The following is a 21,856-nucleotide window of genomic DNA, read 5'->3' as shown; positions in this document are numbered from 1 at the left end:
GGAAGGTGAGCAAGGTGGCTGAGGGACAGAAATAGAAGAGAGAATTTTACTTGTTGACCCTTTAAATCATTTCAATTTTGAAACATGGGAATATACTATGTATTAAAAAATCATTTAAAAATCTTAATTCTGCCTGCAACCAAAGTTAAAGCTCCCCAGGGTAATGAATGAACAGTACTTAGAGATCAGGAACTCAGGATTTTCTGGGACTCGGTTTACATCTTCATTTTGGGTGAACACTTATTTTCCTTGTATCTCAGGTTCTTAATCTTATAATGAAGTGAGATTGTGTGTTAGCTCCTTCTTGGCACTTTTGGAAGGTCAGTGGCGTAAAAACTACAGTTTTTTTTTTATGATTAAAAGTGCTTCTCCCACATGACATCTCACTAGAACATGATCCTTTGCTTTCTGTCTCTTTCCTAAGTGAACACACCCACCAATGGCCCTGTCTAATCCCTCCTCATTCCAGATCTCCCAAACATGTTATCCACAACGTGAAGAGCCCCTGCCACTTTCAAAGGGTGTTGCTCTGGGCCTAAAATTTGTGTGTGTGATCAAATTTTAAAATGTTCAGAGACTGGCCAGTAGGGCCTTAATATGTTTATAATGAAAGAGAGTAAGTTATGTGAAATAACTTATGCCTTTTGTAGGAGAAATGTCTTAACAGAATTCTAAATATAATGAATGAATAGATGGAGTAAAATAAAACAATCTGCCCATAAACAGTATTTGGAAGGGCTCTTGGCTTTATTTTTCTGTGAGATTTGGTCTTCAGTGCTATCAGAGTCAGAGGGATAGTGTCTCTTTTTGTAATATTTATTTATTTGTAATATTTAAAATAATAATTTAATTAATATTTATTTACTTAGTTGTGGCATGCAGGATCTAGTTTCCCAGTCAGGGATGGAACCTGGGCCCCCTGCATTGGGAGTATGAAGTCTTAGCCACTGTACCTACAGGGAAGTCCCTGGAGGGTTAATGTCTTAATAATCTATTTTTTAATGGAACTCAAGGAATAGCCTATACTTTGGAAAGGTCTGTATGCATTATTTTTGTTTTTCAGACGTCAGTTGATATAACCATACGTATGGAGGCAAATAATTAGCACCATTTACAAATTAATAATCCTTATTGAGCATTTGGACATTAGCTGTGTTTTCAGAGAACTCTATGTCCTAATTACATTAGGACTCCCAAGAACAAAGAGAAATTTTCCACCTTGTAGGTCTGTTCATAGCTCTCTTTTTCCATTCAACAATGCTGCAAATAATCACCCAGGTTTTACATAATTGAATATGGCATGCATACATAAACATATGTTTGGAGAGAAACCAGTACACTCATCAATAAAACGTGCATGAAGATATTTTTTAAATGATGTTGAATGGGAACTGAAATGCTTCAAGGACATCAGAAACAGTTGGCAAGCCTGTTTGAATTGATGAAGCTTTTTGTGGGAAAGTACATGTGAAGATGGAATAGTGATACTGGCAGAGGTTTAAAAACTACCTTATCATTTTGAGTATTACTTTGACAGTTTTTAGTATGGCTCATAGATAGTGCTGGGAATTTCAATTCTTTGTTAATATTTTGTACATTGTCAGCAATTAACTTCTTTTTCTTTAATTGGTCTTAAAGATTTGCTCACCCGTGGCAGATTCATGTTGATGTATGGCAAAACCAATACAATATTGTAAAGTAATTAGCCTCTAATTAAAATAAATTTAAATTAAAAAAAAGATTTGCTCATTCTTTTAAAAATTTTTGCTGAGGTATAAAATATTCCAGTAAAGCACACAAATCTCAAATTTTCAGCTGCATGACCTTTTGCTCTGACACACTACACGTACACACACACACTAGGATAACCACCACTCAGATCAAGATAGAGAACATTCCCAATACCTCGAAAGGTTCCCTCATGACCTTGTCATTCATAGCATATGCCCAGAGCTAACCACTCCTCTCACTTTATCACTGTACATTTTGTTTGCCCATTACTGAAACTTAGACAAATGGAATCTACTCTTCTATGTCTGACTTTTTGTTTTCATCATTATGTCTGTGACACAAATGCATGTTGTTTTGAGTATAGCAGTAGTTCATTCTTTTTTATTGCAGAGTAGTATTCCACTGAATGAATATACCATAGTTTATTCGTTTTACTGTCGATAGGTATTTGAGTTTGTGGTTTGATGCTATTAAGAACAAAGCTGCTAAGAACATTTGCATACCTGACTTTCACCCTCAGTTTCTTAAGAATAAATCTAAATGTATGGTTGCTAAGTCATAGGGTCAACCTTATGTCTAGCTATAGTAGATATTGACAAACATTTTTCCAAAGTGGTTGTACCAATTTGCATTCCTGGAAGCAGTGTTTGAGAGTTCCAGTTGTTCCATATCTTGGCCAATACTGGGTGTTGTCATACTATATGATTCCAACTATTTGACATCCTGGAAAAAAAAACTATGGAGACAATAAACAAATTAGTAGTTGCCAGGAGTAGAAGATGGTATGGGAGAGATGAATAGAGAACAGTGGGTTTTTAGCACAGTCAAAATTTTCTGTATGATATATAATGATGGACCTATATATCATTGTACTTTTATCCAAAGTCATAGGCTATATAACACCGAGAATGAATCCTAAGATAAACTATGGACTGTGTGTGATTATGATGTGTCATTGTTGGTTCAACCTTGTTTTAAAATAGTGTACCATTCCAGTTAGCAGTCAGTGATGTTGATAGTAGGGGAGCCTGTGCATGTGTGGGGACAGCAGCTATGTATGAACTAGCTATACTTTCCTTCCAGTTTCATTGTAAACATAAAACTGGTCTAAAAATAGTCTGAAAAGATGAACCAAAGTCTTCCAGACTTTCCTGCCTTGCATTTTGCTTCTAGAGCCTGATATCAAGACATAGAACCTTAATTTGATAGTCATTATTCACATCAGAACAACTAACAGAAGCTCTGCTAATATAACTTTGTTAATTGCATTCTTGCCTCATCAGATTTATAGAAGGTGGTGGTGTTCAGTTGCTCAGTCATGTCTGACACTTTGTGACCCCATGGACTGCAGCACGCCAGGCTTCCCTGTCCTTCACCATCTCCCGGACCTTGCTCAAATTCATGTCCATTGAGTTGGTGATGCCACCCAACCGTCTCATCCTCTGTCGTCTCCTTCTACCTTCAATCTTTCCCAGCATTGGGGTCTTTTCTAATGAGTCTGCACTTTGCGTCAGGTGCCCAAAGTGTTGGAACTTCAGCACCAGTCCTTCCAATGAATATTCAGGATAGAAGGTATAACGATACACAATTTATAAAGTAAACTTTGCAAAAATGACTTAGTTACATTTTGAAGTAACAAATGGTAGTAACTGAAAGAAAAAAAAAAACACTTTTGATTTTTCAAACCCTATTTACATGCATTATTTTCAGCAAGACTGGTGACAACCTGTGAGAAGGGTGAGGTGGGTATATTCTGTACCATGTAAAATTGAACACTGAGGAAGAGAAAGCTTCGGTGTGTGTACAAAGACATGTTTCTCAATTTCAAAAGTACTGCTACATATCAACAATGAGCTATTGATCGGCCACCTCAATTTACTTCACTACGGAAATGATAGAGAATGTTCTTTCTTGTACTCACCCCCTAACATTCCACAGAGCCCAATCAATGGACAATTGATCCAAGTATTTTCTTGAGTTAAATCCATCTCAAAATGAGCACAAGATTGACTATTCTTTGGTGGCTTGTGACATCAGCTGAGCAACATGAGTGAATTACAGCTGCATGTCTCCTCTAGGGCTATCTATTATCCAATATGTCTTATTTAATTTTTGGTTTCAGGCAGGCAAATTGACCATGTATACTTGCTTGTGTCAGTAGCTAATTTTAGATCACTAATCTAATTGGAAATGGCATGCCCCTTTAGCTTGTCATGTAAAAATTCACATTTTCTGATTAATGTGATTCATTTATATTAGATTTGACTTGACAGGATGGCAGTGTATAATATAGAAGGCAAGTATGACAGGCTTTTTCTCTCTCCCACTCAGTCACACTCTTTATAAATGATCCAGTCAAGGCATCAGCCTAGTGTCTTCCCTTTAATGAGAGAAATTGTGAAGTTGCACCTATTCCAATGGGACTTCTTTGGTGTTTTCTCACAAGCAGGCCAACCTTTCTCAGAAGGGCAACCGTTTTATTCAGAGCCCTATGTTTATATTCATTTATGACAAATGGACAAACTGCTATGAGACAAAGGCAGCTATTGCGTGACTTGAGGCGTGTGTCTGTGTGTGTGTGTCTAAATTACTTGGAGGTTGGAGAAGGCTGGGCATTCACGTTTTAAACACAATTTAAAGGAAATGATAGGAATTACAAACTGTGTCAGTGAGAAGTGATGTTTCAGTCAATCTGCGAAAAGTAAGAACTGGTAAAAATAAAAGGAAACATTTTTTAAAAACCTAAAAAAGGAAATGAAACAGGTTAGGATCTCTTGTTAAAGAAGACAGCTTTACTGTAGATGACTTATGTGAGTTTTATATACGCTATGCAATTCCATTTTATGACGTTTTCTTACTATAATAATTAGTAATTCTCAGAGGAATTGAAGGCTTTGTTTTACCTTTTTTTCTTTCAGTTGGATTGGAAAGAAATGGTCTGCATGGGTAGCATTGCTCAGATTTAATCTTTAAAATATCTGTAGGCCTCATATCTGTCTTGTATTCATAAATAAATTTCTTTTTTAGAAATCTCAGAAACCTTTATTGAAATATAATTTACCGATCAAATTATATATATTCGAGGTATACAACTAGATGATTCAGTATGTGTATATATGATTACTGCAGTCAAGCTGATTAGCACATGAATCACCCCACATAATTACCATCAAACACTTAAGATCTACCTTCTGTAACTAAGAGTCATTTTTGCAGAGTTTACTTTGTAAGTTGTATATAATGATACCTTCTATACATCTGATGAGGCAATAAGGAACAATTAACAAAGTCATATTTGCAGAGTTTCTGTTAGCAAATTTCAAGTATACAATACACTATAACTATAGTCACCATGCTCTATATTAGATCCTTACAACTTACACATCTTATAACTTAGAGTTGATCCCCACTAACCAGTATCTTCCCATTTCCACCACGTAGCCCTCAGCTACCACTATTCTACTCTCTGCTTCTGTGAGTTTGACTTTTGTAGATTCCACATATTAGTGAGATCATACACTATTGGTTTTTCTGCATTTATTTCACTGAGCATAATGTCCTCTGGGTTCATCCATGTTGTCACAAATGACAAGATTTCCTTTTTTTCTCAGGGCTGAAAACTACTCCATCACATGTGTATTCTACAGTTTCCTTATCCATCTGCTTAAGTTGTTTCCATACGTTGGCTATTGTGAGTAATGCTGCAGTAAGCATGGGAGTACAGGTGTATTCAAGGTATGGGTCATACTGATTGCTTTGGTCCTATAATTCTACCCAGAAGTAAAATCACTCATTCAGCAGTTAAAGTTTTAATTTTTTGAGGAAACTCTATACTGTTTTCCATGGCAGCTGCACCAATTTACATTTCCACCAACAGTATACAGGGGTTGCCTTATCTCAACATCTTTGCCAACACTTGTGTCTTTTTATTTTCGTTTCATTATCTCTTTTTTGATGATAGTCATCCTGACAGTGGTGAGGTGATTCCTCCTTGTGGTTTCAATTTGCATTTCCCTGATGATGAGTGGTGTTAAGAACCTTTTCATTTATTTGTTGGCTATTTGTATGTCTTCAGAGAGATGTCTGTTCAGAGATGCTATAGGCAGCTTTGTCTAAAAAGAACTGTGGGTCACTGGTGGCTTTCTGCCAAACAAAATTTCTTAAAAGACATTTCTGTTCCTCCATGAAGTTATTTTGTTCATATATCTGCCCCATTCATCCCTGGAAGCTACTTTGTCATGAAATTGGGATAAATACCTAGATACTTAGAATAAGAAAAATGAGGACTAGTTCCATGGTTATGAGTGGTCTTTATGCAGAAAACCTAGAACTCTTAAATATATTTGCTTTGTGGGAACCACAAAACTCTCATCTAGAGTCACAGGGCCAGTAAGTAGTGGAGCTAGGTGTTTTGATTCCAAATCTGATGGTGTTTTAAAGAGTCAAACCCCCAAAATGTATCATAAGTATCCACTGCACTTTTCTACTCTTGACCAAAGTTGGGAGTGCTAAATGGGAATTAGAACATAAATATTCTCTAGTGTAGCTAGTTGTTCTTATATATCTAAAAGGATTTCATTACTCAGTATAAAATTGGGTGTTGCTTTAAATATTCTTTACAACTGTGTATTTCCATGAAGGTAGGTGGTCACTGCGTTCTGTAATTTCACTGGACAGTAACTGATGTTCTGGTTGATCATAGATGATTAGTGAAATGATTTCAGCTGTTTGTCAACAAAATAAAGGAAAATTATTCACAACTAACTCTGCTGCTGCTAAGTCGCTTCAGTCATGTCCGACTCTGCAGCCCCATAGATGGCAGCCCACCAGGCTCCTCCGTCAATGGGATTCTCCAGGCAAGAACACTGGAGTGGGTTGCCATTTCCTTCTCCAGTGCATGAAAGTGAAAGTGAAGTCGCTCAGTCGTGCCCGACTCTTTGCGACCCCATGGATTGCAGCCTTACCAGGCTCCTCTGTCCATGGGATTTTCCAGGCAAGAGTACTGGAGTGGGGTGCCATTGCCTTCTTCGACAACTAACTCTAATGTGTATTATATCACACCATTTAATATTTTCTGTCTGAGAATTTTGTCTTTCATATTAGCTACTAGACTTTGGATCTGACAATATTATTAACACACTGTGAGTATGTGTGTGTTGATATAAACTAAGCGCTTACTGCTGACCCTGAGATTAGAAAATATATCCTCCCGGTACTCTGTGCAAGTTAGTGCCTGTCATTATATCTTGTATATGCAAGCTCAATAAGGTGCATTTATTTAATTGGAATTATTACTGTCTACAATTTAAGGCTAGAATAAGATCATCAACCTACAGCCCCAGAGAAGGTTCCTATCCATCTACTTTCAAATACAGTTTTTGTACAAGGTTGATTTCCTATGCTATTGAAATACCTATGATGAGGAAAGCCAAAATGATGGCCAACACTCCAGACCCTTCTTCATTATTCCTTTGCTATTGCCATAATCCAGAATTTGATATCTCAGCCTGGGACTTCTGCAGTAGTTTTATGGCATGCTTTCATAAGTCTGGTCTCCAGCCAGCCAGTTTGTTTTGTCAATAGCAGAAATAAGTTTTCTTATGGGCTACTATAATTTTGCTTCTTTCCTGCTCAACAAATGTCTTACCACACGGAGGCTCAGTCCTTCTGGGCTGATGCCAGTTTTCCATCATCAGAAGAATTCTGCTGGCGCGTACGAGCTCACATATGTGTATTTAATCCTCAGCAAAGGTACCATTTTACAGATAGGAAAACTGAGACACAGAGTGGAAAGTGACATGCAAGACATTACAACCAACCTGTGTCTGGCAGAGAAGGGGTATGACTTCAGGTTGTCCCTGTGTAAGCCCCATCACGTGCTCTTTCAGCTGCGTCATATGCCTATGTTTAGTTTTCTAACCTTACTCATCACGTGCTCTTTCAGCTGCGTCATATGCCTATGTTTAGTTTTCTAACCTTACTTCTTCTTGCTTTTCTACACATAAGATTGGTGCTGGTCATTCTGATATCCACAGTATCTCCACAAATACAACACACTGGTACGTTTGTTCACCCTAGCCCTTTATTGGAATACCCCTGTCTCCTTGGAGATTCAGATCCCACTCATCTTCAGGGGTCCCACAAGCCCCCTTCACTCTATCCTCACTGCCCTTCCTCTCCTGTCAATTTTTCTGTCATACAGTTCCCAGTATTAGCATATTGTCATCATTATTTGATGGATGTTAATCATTCTTACCAAAACATATTGTGAGCTGCCTGAGGGCGAGTACCATATTTTATATGCCTTTGATAATTCTTAGCACAGTCATAAGCCCATTGTAAATGACAATAAATGCTGGCTGTTTAACCGTTATTTTTGCTTTAAATGAGCCTTTCCTTTTTTTGACCTTTTCCCAATGAGGATTTGTTCACAGACTGAAACTGAATGTTAGCCATCAGTCATTCTACATTTCAGTTTTATAATATAATAACAGTAATTCTTATTAGGTTAATTTCCCTATTCAAAACAGTAAATGTAAAACATGGGGAAATAACAAGTTGCTTTAAGACATTTCAGATGCCATTTGGAATTTTCAGGTTGAGCTGAAGAAATAATTTGAAAATGCTGGTGTCATGCATTTAAAAATATTTATTTATTTTTGGCTGCGCTTGATCTTGGTTGTTGCGTGTGGGCTTTCTCTAGTTGTGGCGAATGGGGCTACTCTCTAGTTGTGCTGCATGGGCTTCTCACTGTGGTGGCTTCTCTGTTTGTGCAGCACAGGCTCTAGAGCACACGGCCTTCAGTAGTCGTGGCTCCTGGGTTCTAGGGTGCTGGCTCCGTATTTGTGGCTCACGGGCTCAGTTGCCCTGCAGCATGGGGGATCTTCCCAGACCAGGGATTGAATCTGTGTCTCCTGCATTGGCCGGTGGATTCTTGACCACTGAGCCACCAGGGAAGTCCATGTCGTGTCTTTTACACGACATCCATGTCGTGTCTTTTATACACTATACTTTTATAGCGCTCACCCCTCCACTGCCAAATGGTCTATTAAAATGGATTAGCCAAACGGTTTGTTCAGGTTTTTCTGTAAATATTTATTTCATTATTTATTAAAAACAAACACAGATCTAAAGAATGTAGTAGGCAAGGTAAGATTAGACCCTCTATTTCCTAGTGTCACTTCACACTGTCTAAACAACATACTGATGAGGAAACAAGTCCTAATAAGGTGCTGGCTGCAGTGTATACCCCAGCTTGGTGCTTATTCCTTTATCAAGAACCATATTTCTCTCCCAATTCATCCTCATCCCTTGTACCCTCTCCACCTCCTCTTTCCCTGCCCTGCCAAATATCTGACCATTCTTAGGACTCATATAGTCTAAATAATTGTCTTTGCATTTTTCTGATGTAGTATGAGTCTCAGAGCCAGAGAGAGAGAAATAGAAACAGGCAGGCCCAGGGAATCTCCATACTAACTTGATATAACATTCTGTACAAATTCCTCATGATAAATACTTATATGTAATCTTTGTATCCTTTTTGGATCTTTTTTAAAATTTCCACATCACTCTTTTCTTAACTTTTTGCACATTAATGATTCTGGTATAGGCATTTTCTAAGATTGATGGATAACTAGCTAAAAGGTTTCATAGCCCAAGGCAAGGGAGAGGTCCATTAACTTCACATGGTCAATAATTTCCCTGGGTAATGCCCTCTTCTGAGACTTTATTACTAATAAAACCCATGTTTTAATGTTCAGAAAAATTAAACATCATTGTAAGCTGTTCATTCTTAAAATTATGCCTGTCCTTGCCTTTTTGCTGTGTCTTCATTCCTCAAATACATTGTTACACTCTTCTTGTATATGTCTTTAAAACTTAAATTTTGTTTTCTTTTTATATATTGAGTCCCACACCTAGAAACTCATGTTCATTTTCAAGGGACACATTTATGTATTCCCTTAAATACAGGAATTAAGCATGGTATTCTGAAAAGGGGTATCTGTAACAAGTAGCTTTAGTCAAACTATATATTTATATCTGATGGGTCTACTAGGATTACTGGGATGCAAAACCACCATCTGAAAAAAAGAAAAAAGATACCATCCACTGAGGAAAATAACATAACTTTGTTTTGTTGCCCTCTTGTTTAATGGATTGACTGACTTGGACTGAATATGAGGCTTTTTCTTCTGCAGACCTTCCTTTTTCATCCAGAGAAACCTTCTGTGGACTATTATTGGCCTTTTTGTAATTTGTCAGCCTATCTGAAATCGTTCACTCTTTTCATGGCTTTTAATTTTTAAATCTCTTCCAGTCACAAAACTTAAAAGGTCCTTTTTATTTTCTGAAATAAGTCCAAATGCACTTTGGACTTGTTTAGTTTTCATTTAAGTTTCATTTAGTTTTTCATTTAAGTTTCTTAGTTTTCATTTAAGATAAGCTTAAGGCATTAAATGATCAACTGAGAACATCCACCTATATTTTTAACTCATGCTAGTAAATTGTCAATAATCTATAGTCTTGGGTGCATACTGTCTCATACTGTTCCCAGTCCCAGTTTTATTTTTTTTTTATTTCAGTGATCTAAAAAACACAGAAAGAATGGGTTGGGAATCAAAAAAATCTTATTTCGAGCTCACCCTTACCAGCCAAGTGACCTCCAGGAAATATAGTAGTACATTAGTTGTACATTACCTCTCAGAACCAATACTGAAAAGCAGTAACACTTGGCTTGCCTTGTTTACAGGGCATTAGTAAGAAGGAGTGGAGGCAATGTGGATGAAAATGCTTTCTGAAATCTAAAACCCCCAAATAAAAAGTACTATTGTGATAACTAGCAAGCTGGAATAGATGTAGCTGCATTTCAGCCTTTCTGCTTCTCTTGGCGTGGAATGTCTCTCTATAAATTACTTTGTCTGCCATTGGCAATTTGTGAAATGGAAAAAAAATCAAGGTCAAGAAAATATGCTCATGGGTTATTCTTCTGCATATTAATAAGTGGAAATGGTCCCCAGTATTGCCCTATAAGTTATAAAACCTGGGGGAGCCATGTTGGCTAATTATGTTAATAGTTAGATGCTGGAGGATGTTGAAGATTAATTCCTATATAGAGTTTGTCTCATCATCCATTTTTTACCTGCCAATCTGTTCCAACTACTAAACACTTAGGCAGAAAGCACAGAACTCCAGCCATTAGAAAACAAATGTCCACACATACTTAACTACCAATGTGCCTGGATCCTTCATCTTTGATGAAAATATATTGCCTGTGATGAAATTATATTGTAAATATTTGCTTGACCTTTTCAAGTGGAATGGATTTGCTGTTCTCTATAGAGCTGTGTAATATATGAAAGTGAAAAGTGAAGTCGCTCAGTCATGTCCAACTCTTTGCAACCCCATGGACTGTAGCCTACAATGCTCCTCCATCCATGGGATTTTCCAGGCAAGAGTACTGGAGTGGGTTGCCATATCCTTCTCCAGGGGATCTTCCCGACCCAGGGATTGAACCCGGGTCTCCCGCATTGTAGGCAGGCACTTTACCATCTGAGCCACAAATAGCTGTTCAGTCAGATCAAATAAATACTTCCAGTAGTATTTTCTGTATAATCTGCTCTAGAAAAACCATTCCATTTTCTAATGGATTCGATAGAAGACTAAAAGAAGCTACTGATGTGAGGCAGCTTAAAATGGGCAGTGGGAAAATGTTTAAAATTAGTAAAAAGTTGGACAGGAAATCTTCATCATGAGAAATACATCAGGTGTAAAAATTCATATCCCTTGATAAAAGGAATCACAAATGTGTGCAGTGCTTTCAACTAGGGTAGTATTGTCATTTGGGAAAGAACACTTCATTGTGAGGAACCCTCTCTCTCAGAGGGCAGGATATTTAGTAGCCACACCTGCCTTGCCATCTAATGACCCTACCCACTGTCATTGTAACAAACAGCTTTTTTTTTAGGACTAGAAATCACCCACTATTGAGAACCACTGGAATAAAAATTCTACATGTTAAAGTTGGAATAAGATCTAGGTTTTTGTCAGACAGTGGACATTAGAAACACACAGAATAATTTTGAAATGACAGATAAATTGAATTTTGAAGATAATTTTAATTATAGTGGAGAAAGCAATTTTAGTTGTACTTGATTATTACATTTACAGATGAGTAGCTTCTGTTGAAACCAACTTTTAAATATTAATCACTTTCTGTTATTTATGATAAAATACAGTTTACAAATGAATTTTATGAATTCTGTGAATTAATTTGACTTATTAATTGACAGTTTCCTATCACTGACTTGAATTTTCTCCGTCTGGACAAATTGCACTAAGTCCCCCCCACCCCGCCAAGAATGCCAGCTCTGCTGTCACAGTTACTAATATACATCACCCTGTCCTCACATGGCATTGACTCCAAGAAGTTTCCTGTTGAATTCTTCTCCAGATATTTATTGACTGGCAAATAAATGTCATTTACTTTCCGTAAAATACAGTCAAGAGCTTATAGCTACAAATACCATCACTGTTTTGAAATAGAATCTTTATTATGGCCTATAGGTTCAGTGTGATTTGGTACCTGGCTATCTCTGAGACTTCATTTCCTACTTCTTTGTTAAAAAAAAAAAAAAAAATTATTTGGTTATGCTAGGTCTTAGACTCAGGATCCTTAGTTGCGGCATGTGGGATCTAGTTCCCTGACCAGGGATCGAACCTGGACCCCTGCATTGGAAGCACAGAGTCTTAGCTACTGGACCACCAGGGAAGCCCCAATTTCCTACTCTTTAACTGCTCCCTTCTCTTAGTTTCACTGGCTTCCTTGTAGTCCCTGAAACTGCCTTCTGCCAGGTCCTTCAGGGGGTCTTGCCCTGGCAAACCCACCTACCTGGATCTTGTTATTCCTGATTGTCACATTCTTCTTTTCTTTCAGAACTCCACTCATCCCCTCAGAGAGATCTTTTAGGACCAGTGTATCTAAATGTGTTTCCTTTCACTCTGTCATTCTCTGTACCCTTTAGCTGGCCTTTTTTTTTTTTTTTAATTTAATTTTATTTTATTTTTTAACTTTATTGTATTGGTTTTGCCATATATCAAAATGAATCTGCCACAGGTATACGTGTGTTCCCCATTCTGAACCCTCCTCCCACCTCCCTCCGCATTTGGAGGATAATTATTTTACAATGTTGTGATGGCCTCTGCCATACATCAGCATGAATCGTCCATAGGCATACATGTGACCCCTCCCTCGTGTACTCCCCTCCCATCTCCCTCCCCACCTTATCCCTCCAGGCTGTCACAGAGCACCAGCTTTGCATTCCCTGTGTCATACATTAAACTCCCACTGGCTATCTGTTTTATGTACAGTAATGTATATGTTTCCATGCTCTTCTCTCAAATCATCCCACCCTCTCCTTTTCCCACTTTGTCCAAAAATTTGTTCTTCAAAGAACTGCCGCCTGCCATTTACTCCATAGTAATTATTCAGTACGGCTTCCCTGGTGGCTCAGTGATAAAGACTCTGCCTGCCAGTGCAGGAGACACAGGTTCGATCCATGGGTTGGGATGATCCCCTGGAGTAGGAAATGAAAACCCACTCTAGTATTCTTGCCTGGAGAATCCCATGGACAGAGGAGCCTGGCGGGCTAAGTCCATAGGATGGCAAAACAGTTGGACAGGACTTAGCAACTAAACATAAGAGCAAAATTATTCAGTAAATCCTTTATTAGTAACATATTGAGATGGATTAGAGTAGACTGCCTGGATTTGAGTCCCAGTGCTATGCCTTACTGATTGGGTGACTTTGGGCAGGTTACTTAACTTTTAGTTCCCTCAGTATCCACATCATAGTGCTGTTGGCCCATCTTCTCCCTTAGCATTAAGATATATCCATGTTAGAAAGAACTTCAGAGAATATTTACTGCAGTTTTCCATCCAAGGCAACAGCTCTCTTCCTGTTCTGTATCCCTGTATTCTTTCATAATTTTATCTTTTTCTTGTTACTCAAAAATCTCATAATGGTGAGAACAGAGAGTTACTTTTGGAGTTATTAGTGTCTTGTGTGTGGCCCTTTTTATACAACTCCTACACGGAAAACTTCAATGGTCTTGATTTCATCTCAAAACTGATTTTCAACAAACATAGCTCTTGAACTGAATTGATTTTCTCCATTACATGCTACAAAAAGTGATAATTATCATTTAGTTATTTGACAGTTTGTCTCAACAAACATTCACCTTGAATATTTCTTATGTCCTTGTAGGAGATGGTGAGTATTTGGAACAAAGGGGGAGAATGAAGAAAAAATTTATATAAAATCCATGTTGTCACAAAATTTAGAATGTAATTATGAATATAAAAATTAATGCTCATCACATAGGGACTCTGATTTTTTTTAAACATCTGAGGGCAGGGTTTTTCATTTATAAAAGAAAATTTTTGTTGCTGCATGTTTTAATGAATATTTTTGTAAAGTTAAATTTAAAACCCTGATTTTTCTTAGGCATTTAATTTATACTTGTTGTACTGTTGCAGATCAGTAGTCATGGTACATATTCTTTGATGGGTGTTCTCTAGCTCACACTTAACAGATTAAATTATGTTAAACAATTAACCTCAATTTTATTTAAAGTGTCTAAGAATCTCCATTTACAAATTTAATATATCTGATTCTCACAAGTTCTTCAAAAGCCTCCCAGGATAAGAGTAGAAACAAAATCTTCCTGTTCACTTAAGCAACTCCTCTGAATCAAATAAAGCAGAAACATTAATAGAGCAGGAGCACTTACATATTTAAATAATCTTTAAACTCCATGAGATTGTCTTACACCTTTCAAGTCAAAGTCACAAGTCTAATATTAATTAACCATTTCAAATTAAAATCAGCTCACATGTCAGATTCTCCAGTACATCAGATTTTTTTTATTTTTTTTAAATATAAATTTATTTATTTTAATTGGAGGTTAATTACTTTACAGTATTGTATTGGTTTTGCCATACATCAACATGAGTCCACCACGGGTGTACATGTGTTCCCCATCCTGAACCCCCCCTCCCTCCTCCTTCGCTGTATCGTCCCTCTGGGTCGTCCCAGTGCACCAGCCCTAAGCATCCTTTTAAATGTGCCAATAAGCATCTTAAAACATAGAATACACTGAACTGACAAAAGATAATCCCAAAGTTAATACAAAGTAATATTGCTATGGTTTTGATTTTAGTTATTTTTTTTCTCGTATAGCTGCAAAATGCAACTAAAGTTTCTAAGACTTGAGGCCATAATTTCAATTTGTTGTCAGAGAAGTCAAAGCCAGGACACAGGAGCCCTCTCTTGTAGTATTGGCTCTCTCTGACCTGATTCAACATAGTCAGTACTCTTACCACCTGATTGGATGCCACATTGTTTTGTTTGTTTTGGGTTTTTTTTGAGGGGGTGCCACATTCAAAAAAATAGTTTTTGTCTGTGCTGGGTCTTCATTGCTGTGCACGAGCTTCCTCTAGTTGTGGTTCCCAGGCTTCTCATTGCAGTGACTTCTCTTGTTGTGGAGCACTGGCTCAGTAGTTGCCCTGCAGCATGTGGAATCTTCCTGGACCAGGGATCAAACCTGTGTCCCCCACACTGGCAGGTGGATTCCCGACCACCAGGGAAGTCCTGCCACATTGTTTTAATACTTCTTCCTGACTGATTCTCATCAGCCTCCACTAGTTTGGGGTTTTTTGGGCAGTGGGGTTACCATATTGTTTTGTTTGAAAACTTTTTATTTTCTACTGGGGTATAGCTGATTAACAATGTTGTGATAGTTTCAGGTGGACAGCAAAGGGACTCAGCCATACATATACATGTATCCATTCTCCCCCAAGCTCCCTTCCCATCCAGCCTGCCACATAACATTGAACACAGTGCCCTGTGATTATCCTTGTTGGTTATCCATTTTAAATAAAGGAGTGTGCCACATTGTTTTAATACTTCTTCCTGGCTGATTCTCATCAGCCTCCACCACTGTGTCATAATTTCATAAAAGACTATAGTTCATGATAGCTACTGTATAATACCTAATAGTTTACTATACCATGCATATACATGCACAAAATAAACTATTTTCATCTTACCTTAAGTATTTTTGTAAGTAAATACATGCTGGTATTAAAAGATTCAGTTTTAGCTAATGTTCATGGTTCATTTCAGAAATACACAGTTGTTTATTAGCAGGTCTTAAACCAAACAGGGTAGCAGAAAACACAGCACTTCACATTTGATTGAGCACATTTTTAGAGTGAATGAGAAGAGTTGATTAAAGGTAAAAGGGATCTGAAAAACCAGTTGGTCTTTGGGAGGATTTCACAAATGACTTTCCAAGCTTTTTTAACGAATCTATTTTTGCAGTAGAGTCCACATGCAACCTATAACACAGGAAAATATGAGCGGATGGCCCCTTTCGATGGATAGAAACATGTATTCAAATCAGATTTCATTTATAGCCCCCCTTCCTTGATTTTAAACTGCTTCAGTTTATTTGTATTAGTGGCATTTAACTAAATCCAGAGCTAGAGAACAGAACCTGAGGACAGAAAAAGCAGCTGAATTAACTTTAAAGTACTCTTCATATTATCCTTTAAAATCTTTACCTCTACAAAAAAAGTCCTCTAAGTGTGACATTATGTAAAGGAAATGTTCAAGTGCAGGCATTTACAAAGCTGGCTGAAGGAAACTATAAGCAATGAAGTAGCCGAAGAAAGAATGTCAGAGCGAGCCTGAGGTTTCCATGTGAAGGCCTCACTTCCTAATTGTTATTATGCTTACAAGGACACTCTGTAAAAAGAAAAATGAACGCCTTGTTCAACACCTGCTATAAAAAGATGCTGGGACTCTGTGGCTTGCTTAAATCATTTTTTTCCTGAAACAAATTGCCGAACAAGCCCTAGGCCATTTAATTTCCAAATACCAGTAATTAAAATGAGTAACATCGTCAGAATTTGGCAGGGCCACAGCTTTCTTTTCTCTTTTCATTTTCCCATAAATTTTAGTGAAGGTCAGATTTGTTGAAGGGAGGAGAGGGGGCGAAATCTGCCGGCTCTGTGCTCATGGGAGGTTAAAATATGACTTGTTCACGATGTCCCTCATAGTTCAGGACTTAATGGTCCTTGACGGGGATAACCTAGAAGTTAATTTTACTCTGTGTCCCAAAAGCAGTCATTGTCAATGTAATCTTTCTTGTGGGCTGAAGGGTATCGTCAACAAATGATCTGACTTTCAGTAGCAATTGACCAGCAATGTCTCGGACCCAAAAAGTCAGGGATATGGCTCCTTATGGATCTGTTTCCTACTCATAGTGGTAAAAATATTTTTATCTTTTTTTTTTTTTTTTTGCTTTAGCTCTTATACAGTCCATTTTTACATCTTTATTCCTAAGAATTAGTTCTTAATAGTTTCACTTTATTTTTTTCTTAAGTTGGTAATGTATCCAACCCGTAAACTGTAAAAATCCTTCAGAATGCAGTATAGACTTGTATGAAGAAAAAAATAAAAACTTTTAAAAGATATGGCTGGCTCTTTTTTTGGGAGAACTGGGGTAGAACAATGCAGAGCACATGTGCCTCTGTCTCAGTCTTTGTTTCTCATCTTAGCCCTCTTTCTTCCTGGATGGGCAGACTGGATTGAGTTGTCTCACCTCTCTTGGTCTCATTTTCCTAATCCAGAAGGAAAGCTTAAATTTGGCCTTGGTGAGAAGTCAGTGAACTCAGTTATGCATCACAGGGCAGATTAGCTTTCCAAGGAATAACCCAAGTCTCATTCCCATGAAGGACTCATCAGGGATAAACAAGTAGGATTTTCCCTTTTCCAGTCTCCCCTCACCATAAAGAGAGTAGTAAAGTCTGATCTCCTTCAGATTTGGGTTCACCTTCCCCAGATGAGAATAACAGGCATTGCTTTGCAAAATGTTGGCCCCCTGGGTTGTTCTCCACAGTGGCCCAGACAGAGAGGATGACTATCGGAATCTATGGAAGCTAGACAGTAAATGCCAAGGACATGAGTATCAGCAAGGGCCTTGAGTGGCAGAGCCTGCTGGGAGGGACATTGCAGTAGAAGGACTGTACTCTCTAATTGAAGGCCTGTAATGGTGGAATATGTGAGAATAGAGGACAAAGAATCAGTCTTAAAAAAGGGGAGGGCAGTGGCAAGAGCACATGGAGATGACATATTTGTATATAGCATGGAATATAATCCTATGTACTAGTGCAGATAAATGAACTGCAAGACTGAGATCTGCCTGGTTCTCTCTAATTGAGCCACAGGATACCAAAAGCTCAAAAGGAACAAAAATTGTAGGTGTGATTAAACCCCGGATTGTGTGTTCCTGAAAGGACTGTTGGATGAGTCTCTTATCCCAGATGTCGTAATACAACCAGAAGGTTTCAGGTATGATTGACAAATAAAATTGTAAGGTGTTTAAAATGTACCTCATGGTGATTTGATACAGCTATACATTCTCACCAAAAATGGTCCACAGGAGATGAAATGGAGCAGAAAGAACAACATGAACCCAAACCAAAACAGAGATACATGGAGATACATGGAGCAGTAGACCTAGGAGAGAATTCAGTTCAGTTCAGTTCAGTTGCTCAGTCATGTCCGACTCTGCAACCCCATGAATTGCAGCACGCCAGGCCTCCCTGTCCATCACCAACTCCGGAAGTTCACTCAAACTCACGTCCATCGAGTTGGTGATGCCATCCAGCCATCTCATTCTCTGTCATCCCCTTTTCCTCCTGCCCCCAATCCCTCCCAGCATCAGAGTCTTTTCCAGTGAGTCAACTCTTAGCATGAGGTGGCCAAAGTACTGGAGTTTCAGCTTCAGCATCATTCCTTCCAAAGAACATCCAAGGCTGATCTCCTTTAGAATGGACTGGTTGGATCTCCTTTCAATCCAAGGGACTCTCAAGAGTCTTCTCCAACACCACAGTTCAAAAACATCAATTCTTAGGCACTCAGCTTTCTTCACAGTCCAACTCTCACATCCATACATGACCCCTGGAAAAACCATAGCCTTGACTAGACGGACCTTTGTTGGCAAAGTAATGTCTCTGCTTTTGAATTGGGTGACAACTAAGGCTGCTGTAAATGTTTCATTGCTTAGATCATGTTCCCAGGCCTTATTCATGTGTGTGTGCTCAGTCGTGTCCAACCCTTTGTGACCCCATGGACTGTAGCCCACCTGGCTCCTCTGTCCATGGGATTTCCCAGGCAAGAATACTGGAGTGGGTTGCCATTTCCTCCTCCAGGGGATCTTCCTGACCCAGGGATTGAACCCACATTGCCTGCATCTCCTGCATTACAGGCAGACTCTACCCACTGAGCCACCTGGGAAGCTATGGAAATGTGGTTACCTTGACAATAGTAACATTTTCTAGGCCTGATCCACTTTTCCAGGACATTTAGGAAACCCCAAGAGGGCTGTGCTCAAGAGCAAGTTCACTCTCAGGTTGTGACAAGGCTCTCCCAGGACCATGCTATTCTGAGTGGAGAAGAGAGAGTAGACCCTTTCCTTCTGTTAAGTTGGGTTCTGAAGCAGGGTTGCTTCTAGTCCATACGTGGTTAGGGACATTTAATGAAATATCTTCCTCAGTCTTAAAATGTCCTTATATATTAGCACTTACATAAGTAGCCAACTGACTGGAGAAATGGATTCCAACTAAATGCAGAATATTTCTCTTCCCTTTGAGTACATAAGACTAGGTTCAGCCTAGTTCTTAAGACAGATCTTGTCAATGTCCTGTCTATGTCCCTGAAATTTTATGTGTATAGACATCCAACTACCTAAATCTGTATCCCTTAGGATATAGATGCCTTAGGATCTTCCCTGTACAAGGAAATGCTGAGGAATTTATGTAACATCTCTTGGGAGCATCTGCAACCATTGAGTCTCAGGATAGGTGTGTAAACCTCCCCGCTCTGTCACCTCTGAGTGGGTGTTATACATTGTTTGCCAGAGGATTCCAGCTCCCAAGTGCCCACCAGGGTCATTGGCTTAATGTCTTAGCTACCCTCCCTGCCCTGTCTCATGACACCAATTCCTCTACCATTGTTACCTGCCCTTACTTACCGACTGAGCTACTTAAACTTGAATTCTTACTTCAGGATTCAAATCTTGCGGGGGGGGGGGGGGATTAAGGCAAACACCTTCAAATGAGCTCTCTCCAAGAAGCTTCTAGTAGCCCCTACAAGTAGACTCTTCTTTGGTCATGTTGCATGCTCATCAGAAGCATTCAGATATGTCTGTGGACATGCCCTCATCTGGCAGGATCACTCCACCAGTTCACCAGTCATGATAGAATTCTGCTTTGACTCACACTGTCCATCCTCCTGTACCCATGCTGCAGCCCAAATTACTTTTTTTTTTTAATTTCAGCTGTACTGAGGTATAATTGATAAATAAAATTGTAAGGTATTTAAAGTGTACATCATGGTGATTTACATTAATACATTGTGAAGGGCTTCCCAGGTGGTTCAGTGGTAAAGAATCCATCTGTCTGTGCAGGAGATGCTAGAGACTCGAGTTCCATCCCTGGATTGGGAAGATGCCCTGGAGAAAATGGCAACCCACTCAGTATTCTTACCTGGAGAATCCCATGGACAGAGGAGCCTGGCAGGCTACAGTCCATGGGATCTCACAGAGTTGAACATGAATGAGTGAGCACGCATGCATACATTGTGAAAGAATCCCCCCCCCCATCTAGTTAATTAACACATCTATCACCTCACACAATTATTTTTCTTTTCCCTTTTTGGTGAGAATATTTAAGTTCTACTCTCTTAGCATATTTCAACTATAAAATTTAGTGTTATCAGCCAAATTGCTCTAACCCAGAAATAGCAGAGGGATTTTGCCATGAAGATTGTTATCAGAAGCTTCCATAGTTTGAAGCCACAGAGCATGGTGAAATTAAAAATAATATACAACATAAGGCAATAATAATAGAAATCATATTGTGCATTATCTAAGATGATTATTTCCATTAATATTTTCTGCCTTATTTATATTGAGGCTGTATAAGCAAACTACTCCATTTCTTGCTTAGCAGGTATGAGAAAGAGGGAAGGGGTGGGAGTGGGAATAGAAATATGGTATATTTGACAAATCTTTCATTTACCTGTTCACTGTTAACCTTTTGTTTACTCAAAGACAAAAATAAGTGAATATAACATAATTCAGGTACAAAAACTCCATGTTACTGTATTTTTTATTCTGAAAAAGTGAAAATCACAAAAAACTAAAATACTTCTCATATTTTGGCCAACCCAATAAATCTCTCCCCATATAGAGATAGAAAAGTTACCTTTTCAGGGTATGGTAGGCAGAATACTAAAATGGCCCCCAAGATTCCTGCCCACTGGTGGTTGCACCCTTTACAATCCTTGAGTATGGGGTGAAACCTGTGAATATAATGAGAAATAACTCCCATGGCTAGGTTGTTAATCAGTTGGTTTTTAATTGGGTGGGTTGTACCTAATCAGGTGAGTGTTTAAAAGAGAGTTTTGCCCCTTCTTGAAATCAGAGAGATTGATGGTGTGAGAAAGATTCTTCTGGCATCGAAGGAGCAAATATTCACGTTTCAAACTAGCCTATTCAAACTAAGGATCCACATGGTAAGGAACTGAAAGTGGCCTCTAGGAGCTGAGAGCTACCCCTGGCTGACAGCAAGAAAACTGGGATCTCAATCATACAACCTCAAGGAAATGAATTTTTCCAACTACTTGAGGAAGATTGAAAGGGGCTATTTCCTTAGCCAAGTCACCAAATAGGGACACAGCTGGCCAACATATTGATTTCAGCCTTTTAAAACCCTGAGCAGAGGACCCCAGCTAAGATGTGTCCAATTCCTGACTCTTGGAAACTATGAGATAAGTTTGTGTTGCTCTAGACTTCTAAGTTTGTGATTTGTTAAACATGGGGATAAAACTAATACACAAAATTTCCAAGGAAATAGCATACCATGGCCAACCTATTACATTCAAGGTTGACAATCCTCTACAGAAACCTTGCACCTCAAAAGACACTATCAAGTAAGTGAAAATACAACCTATAAACTGAGAGAAAACATTTGTAAATTGTATGTCTTATAAGAAACT

At 38.5% G+C, this 21,856-nt stretch overlaps 1 non-coding gene across 1 annotated transcript; it reads right to left on the bottom strand.

Annotated features, from left to right (window-relative positions):
- Nucleotides 1-12,427: 12,427 nt before the first annotated feature.
- Nucleotides 12,428-12,499, bottom strand: TRNAG-UCC (transfer RNA glycine (anticodon UCC)). Its single transcript has one exon. It is a non-coding gene; the product is annotated as a tRNA-Gly (tRNA).
- Nucleotides 12,500-21,856: the final 9,357 nt, after the last annotated feature.

This window comes from Bos taurus, chromosome X, assembly GCF_002263795.3.
Source record: "Bos taurus isolate L1 Dominette 01449 registration number 42190680 breed Hereford chromosome X, ARS-UCD2.0, whole genome shotgun sequence".
Taxonomy (NCBI): Eukaryota; Metazoa; Chordata; class Mammalia; order Artiodactyla; family Bovidae; genus Bos; species Bos taurus.
This window is presented reverse-complemented; position numbering and strand designations above follow the sequence as displayed.